Source organism: Urtica dioica, chromosome 8 (assembly GCF_054948205.1).
Source record: "Urtica dioica subsp. dioica isolate 48M chromosome 8, U.dioica_male_clone48M_v1_H2, whole genome shotgun sequence".
NCBI lineage: Eukaryota > Viridiplantae > Streptophyta > Magnoliopsida > Rosales > Urticaceae > Urtica > Urtica dioica.
This window is the reverse complement of record NC_142763.1, coordinates 5638852-5645767: the sequence shown is the minus strand read 5'-3', so window position 1 is coordinate 5645767 and position 6916 is coordinate 5638852. Positions and strand designations below refer to the sequence as shown.

Below are 6916 nucleotides of genomic sequence, written 5' to 3'. Positions count from 1 at the left end.
AGTTTTCGACTTTTAGTGACATTTTTTTAATGTCGTAGAAAGTGTTGTAAATTTAGTTTTAGTGACATTTTTTAAATGTCATCTTATATATCTTATTTATTTATATTGAATCTGTTACCACATTTTTTAAAATGTCATCTTTGATGTATATTGTCAAATTAATAAAATTGTTGTTTTTATATGAATAATTTATTTGTTGATATTAATTCACCTTTATGAAAGGATATATTAATCTATATAATATTGTTGTGTATTATTCAAAATGTACAAACGACAACATTACAATATATATTCTCTAATGAAAGGTACATTACATTATTTTGTAACAACAAAATAAATTTTACAACATTAATCAATAATTAAAGTTCTTTTCTTCATTGACCACCCAAGTCATTGCCAAAGTCTCCGACTATATAAGGTAGCAGCACATTGCTCATAGGAATTTGGTTAACGTGATATGATTGTATCCTTGTAAGTTGTATTGTTGATCCCAATTGTTCCTGCAAACAAAAAAAAAACGTCAAGAAAAAAGTTATCTGAAAACAATTAAGGACAAACCAACCTTTCAGTCTTATAGAACATCAGTGAAGAAGATATACAGACGTTGTGAATTGTGATGAGTAAGAATGTGAGAGGCATTATAAACGTTCCAGAATAGTTAGGCTCTTAAGTCATAAAATGCTAGTATTTTAGAGTAATAGTGAACAAGTTAAATCGTTGGCCGTGTTCTCACTCAAGACATTATAATTGTACTACGCTCAACGGAGGCCAGTCGGGTCGAAGAAAAAGTCTAAGCTTCTGATAATCATCACTGTCATGAAGCTCGACAATGCGTATGACATCATGTAGTTTAAGGCCACCTTCTTCACTAGCAGGCATCTACGCCATTGACACCATCTCCAATGTTACCCGCAGCCAGCCTGACTCTCCAAAACCGCTTCGTACCTTTAGTTAAATCAACAACTCAAAACAAACCTTAAGCGAATCTGTAATGAATATTCCAGAATCCCTAATAGCTTGAAATGACTCTCTCCTATGTGATTCTCTTCCTTTTAATTTTCCCGCTCTTCCTACTTTATAATTTTCCCATATCTTTTAGTGAAATTTTTCCCACCGTTTTTACTAAACCACCAAGCAGTTTCTTCTTAATCCCTCTTTTCACGGCATTATATCTTCATATATCTAAAAGTGTGTGTGCGCGCTTTTTTCGTCTAACTACCTTAGGTTTTGAACAGAACGTGGGGAAAGAATGAAAATAAACATGTCATGTGATTTTGAAAATAAATATATGTGATTATTTTTAAGGATTCCAAGGGGAAATATATATCATGTATGTGGGATTTTATTCTTATATGTAAAATATAATAGGCCAATTGGGAAAAAATAAATATATATTTTATTCTTATTAATATATAAAATATAATATATTATGTCAATTTGAAAGAAATAAATATTGATTTTATTCATATATGTATTTTACAAAATAAATATCATAACTTTGAAATAGAAAATGTTGCAAAAAAAAATACCACGACATAATTTAATAGTCATTGTAATGATCATTTTACGACATTTATTTGTTGTTATTGAAAAAATAATTCACAACATATTATGAAAAAATGTCGTCAAATAATTTTTTTTACCATGACACTGATATAAAAATGTCACAAACAAGATATCACTACATATTTTAAAAGTCATTGTACCAAGATTCAACAACATTAGATTATTGTCATTGAAATTGTTTTCAACTACACTTTATTTTTAAATGTCCCTAAATCATACATTGTACCACGATTTCTTGACATTTTAAACAAAAATGTCATTGTACACGTGAAATGCCGACATTACATCGTAAATGTCGTTAATTTTGTGTGGGAAAAAGTCATTTTTGGTGTAGTGTATGCTTTAGGTATTTTTTTAATTTAATATACTCTTTAGATTACATATTATATCGGTGATGTTTTATTATTATCATAGTACTGCTTAAAACAATGTCGATAATAATTAGTGGTCAGAATCTAAGGATCGATTTCATCCTCTTATAGATGAAAGTTTTCGATGCTATCTTGAGAATAATAATAAGACAAGAGAACGCAATATCCCAAGCTCTTTCTAGAGGGACTTGCTATGTCCGAGTAATAGTTCTTACAGTTCTTCTCGCCGTTCTTTGTTAATTTTCGGGACGAAAATTCTAATAAGTAGGGGAGATTGTGAAATCCCAAATTTTAAGCTTTAATAAAGTGCTAAAATTTTTGTGTTCGAGTGACGTTAGTATTTTTTTTAATAAAGTAGTAGTGAATGATTTTATTTATTTGGTAGTTTTTTTTAAGTTTTTCTTTTATGTATGCTTTAAGTATTTTTTTTAATTTAATATACTCTTTAGATTACATATTATAGATATATATATATATATATTGTATATAAGTTATATATTATATATATATATATATATATATAAGATTAATGTGTTAAGTTATTATACGTACATATATAATTATGTTATATATTATATTATATAATATAATATAAATAATATAATATAATATTATAATATGTATATATTAGTCAGGTTAGTAGTGCATGTATAAATATAGTGCACGCATATATATATATATATTTATATATATAATAATAATTATTAATATATTAAGAATAAAAGTAGGATTAGGTTTGAGCTTTTAGGGTTTGAGCTTTTAGGGTTTAATTAAATCATATTTAAGCATCCCATCATTTTCTTTTAACGCTTCTTCTCTGCTCTCCCTCCCCCATCCCTCTTTTGGTTTGAAAATTCGTAGCTCTAATTAGGTATGCTTTCTTTTCTATCTGGTTCGGATTTCTTGAAAACGGTTTTTTAAAACGCTTGTCCTGGTTTTAAAAAAAATGGTTTTGCGTTGATTCTTTTTGGAAAAGTTAGGTTTATGTTTCTTATATCTAAATCTTTAATCGAAAAATATTTTTATCAAATACAGAATATTTTCATACCTGAGACCTATTTCCGATTTTCAGCCTTTAAACGCTTACTGTGGATTCAACAAGTTTGGTTTTGCGTTGATTCTTTTTGGAAAAGTTAGGTTTAAATGTCTTCTATCTAAATCTTTAATCAAAATATATTTTCATGAAATACATAATATTTTCTGATTATTTTAAAAAAGGTGCGCAGACAGTTTTTGACAAAAATGTTAAAGTTAGATTTTAGCACTTTTTTATTTTTAATAAATAGTTAAAAGATTATTTTGGCCGTGATGCCTTTACAAAAGGTTATCCAAATTATGTTTTATACGTACTGGAATTTTTATAAAACTTTTCTCAGAGTTTTAATTTTTCACCGAAACCCTAAAAGCCAATGGTATTTTGGTAATTTCACGTTGAATGTCGTTTCTGAAAATTTGCAGAACCTACAGTATGTCTTGAATCCTTTCCTTAGCTGATCCCCTGTAGCTTTTTATCCCAATTAGGTTCCGAGTCGTTTTGAGCGCCCTTTTCCTTCGACGATCTACGATCGTAACCTTCGATATCCAGGTGAGAATAATCTCACTACAACACAGATTAGTTCAAAATTAAATATGATATTTTGTGATTCATGTTATGGTTTGTTTAAAGCTTTATATGTTGGAGTAGGTTTTTCTTTATTTGATTGTGTGATTTATTGTAGTAGTTGGATTTATGTTTGGTCAACCATGAAGCGTTAAATTAAAGTAGATTTTTGAGAATGTACATGGTTAATATTTTTTTTAGTCATGTATTGTATGAGCATATGTTTGAAAGTTTTTATGTACGTGTCATATCAGTATGTAATGTTATCTTAAAAGTGAAAAGATAGAGATAAGTAAGGGTGTCGTATCGCCTCGAGAGGTATTAATGAGAAGTTTCCCGGGCCGAGGCTCTAATGGGGAAATTTCTCGGGCCGAGGCCCTAATAATTTTAAAAGATAGAGCGAAGTGTGGGACTTTATAACCCTCATCACTTCGTATCTAAAGTGTACACTGAAATTGATACGACTACCCTAGGGGCACCCCGAACTAAATGTTGATAAAATCAAGAAAAGAAAGATCAAGTCATCAATTAGTTTTAAAATACTAATAACCGGTTCATGCATTGCATTACTCTTTTTTTGTGAGCTTTATATTATTCTCGTTGAGCGTAAGCTCATCTCTTCGAAAAAAAATATACGTCTGTGTTGTAGGTAAACAACTTGCAAGGAACTGAGCAGGGTGGACTAGCGGCATCGATAACGAGAGGGTTGGGTCATGGATTCCATTCACGAATTAAGTCTTCCCTACAAGTTATTAAGAAATAAAGTTTAAAGTTTTGTTTTTCGTTCTTAAGAAATAAGTCTTCCGCTACGAGTTTTAAGAAATAATTTTTAAAGGTTTTTATTTTCGTTTACGTCGAAGTTTCAAAGCGTTTTATATTTTGGTTGAGATTTAGATTATGGATTATGTTTGAAGAGTGACCTGATTAATATTAATGTCGATATTTGGGGAGTGCGTATAAAATCTAATCTAAAATTGGATATAATAAAAAAAACAAAAAATTGGCTATGTAAGCCACCTAAACTATAGGAATTGTAAATTAGCCATAATTTGGTAAATACTTTGTAAATAGCCAACTTGCATACGTGGCAGCCTATTAACTACCTTTTTTTTTACATGTTTGGCTGGATTAAATAAGTATTTTATTAATCTGTTAATAAGTTAACTTGGCTATTTACAAGAAATTAACGAAAGGTGTGCTATATCTCAATTCACTATAACCGTGTGGCTATATAACTTAATAACCCTAAAAAAAATTACACATTCTGTAATAAATATTTTTGACTTATTGAAGATTTTTATATAAATGGTGGAATTTTGAGGGGGAACGAATCCTAATAATTTGAGTAATATTTATGTGGATAACTTTTTAAAATTGGCTTATACATAGTAAATTGTTTTTCTAAGGTGAATGCATATCGCAAAATATGAGGTTGAGGGACATCGAATGTAAAATTTATCGGACCTTTCTATTAAAAGAACATTATTACTTTATGTTTAGGGGAATAAAATCCTATTTATCCTCTAAGTTGTGCATCTATTTGTGTGTCTTTTGAGCATACTGTTTATTACTTTAAGTCTCCCTAAAAATAGTTATTTAGTAACTCAAATACATCCTTTCGGTTAGGTCAAAGATCTCTCGGTTTCGCTTCATATATCTTTTTTCTTCTTCTGCTTTTTGAGCTGCGGTTTCTGTTTGGTTGTTTCGTATGATATATTTTTCGAAGATTTTACATTGCTGATTCAGTATTTGGATCAGAAATGTGACACGCTGGTATGAGAGAGAGAGAGAGAGAAGGCGAGAGACTACTGATTATAACAGAATGATCTCATAATGAAATTTTACATTGGAAAATACGAGATTGCATTAAAAAGGTAGAGAGACAGAGATAATTAAGAAAGAAATAGAAACAGCAATTACGAAACGAAATAGAAATTACGAAATAAAATGAAAAATTAGATTATTCTTCGATCATATTTAATCCGATACGTGGTTGAGCTTGAGATTTCTAATCCTGCAATGGAAAACAATAAAATAATAAGTACGTGAAGCCACGAAATTAGTGGTTTGTAAATAGATTCCAGTAATTAATTAAATATATGAAAAGAAAAAAAATATAAAATATAAAATAAAAACGCTCGCTTCCTTTAGTTATTGTATATATCAAATAAGGATGTGTTTTCCAGGAACTAATAAGAGTAAACACGAATGTGTTTTTGAATAGATTTTTAAATTTATTTTTAGGAAGGCTCTTTCTTTTTGTTAACGGATTCTTATCGGTATAAAAGTGAGAAGCCAGTGCTGATTGAGCCATTAGTAAGCTTTAGATTTGGGAAGCACTATCGTGGGACAAAAATCTGGGCTTGTTATGTAGATGGGAAAAAGTAGTTGTAAATGGTAGGACTAGAAAAAAAAAAAGAAAAAAAAAAGAGAACTCTTATATTTGACTACCATGCATGGTATACCTCTTTTTACCACCCACCAGTGGTCTTGTACTTTGGGAGCGGAATTTGGTTGGACTCGATAAGCTTAATATCTTCGACGACGAGCTCATAGTGCATCTTAACCTCATCGGCAGTTTTCCCGCCAACGGCTCTTGCAACCTTGACCCAACGGTCAGGGGTTTCCTTGTCGAACAAGGCAAGAGCACGCTCGAAGGCCTTGTTTTGCTTGTCGGTCCATGACGGCATTGTGGAGGAAGCCATATGTGTTTTGAGCGTGTGAGAGATGGGAAGAAGACAATAAGAACGGGAATAGTGAAAATGAAAAAAGAGTTTCAAAGAGGATATTAGAACTTTGTCTAAGTGTGAGTGATGGTTTGAATCAATAATAAAAGAATGCAAGGCTTGCTTTTTATAAGGGGAAAAGAGTGAGGGGTGAGGTGGGATGTGGCTAGTTGTCACGGATGTGCCTTGTTAAATTTTTATGACATTTGAAAAAAAAAATGACGGCAAAAATGCTCAAAGTTTGCTATAATCGATATTTATACTCAATTTTTTTTCTTGGGTAAAAATACCCGAGGTTAATTTAGTTACGTATAAATACTTTTGCCATTAAAATTTATGTTTGAACTTAACGGTGCAAGTAGTTACGGCGCTACTACATAGTAACATGTGGTATTTTTGTAAAAAAAAAAAATTAGTATATAAGTAGTGTTTGGTCTAAACATTTAATATTGTTGCCGCTATTATTAGTTATTTGTCTCCTTATTAGGAACCACAAATTTTGACGAAGCTATTTCCTATAAAAATAAATATAAATAAAGATTAATAAGCGAAATTTCTTTAATAATTGAACAAGTAAATAAATGCATCGGTAATTATTATTTTTAAATAGAATATTCAAAGGATGAGCATTTTTGGATAAATTCTATACGATG

The 6916-nt window shown here is 30.2% G+C and overlaps 1 pseudogene; it reads right to left on the bottom strand.

Moving 5' to 3' along the window:
- Positions 1-447: 447 nt before the first annotated feature.
- On the bottom strand, positions 448-6266 carry LOC149387561 (protein RADIALIS-like 4 pseudogene; annotated as a pseudogene).
- Between the last annotated feature and the right edge of the window lie 650 nt (positions 6267-6916).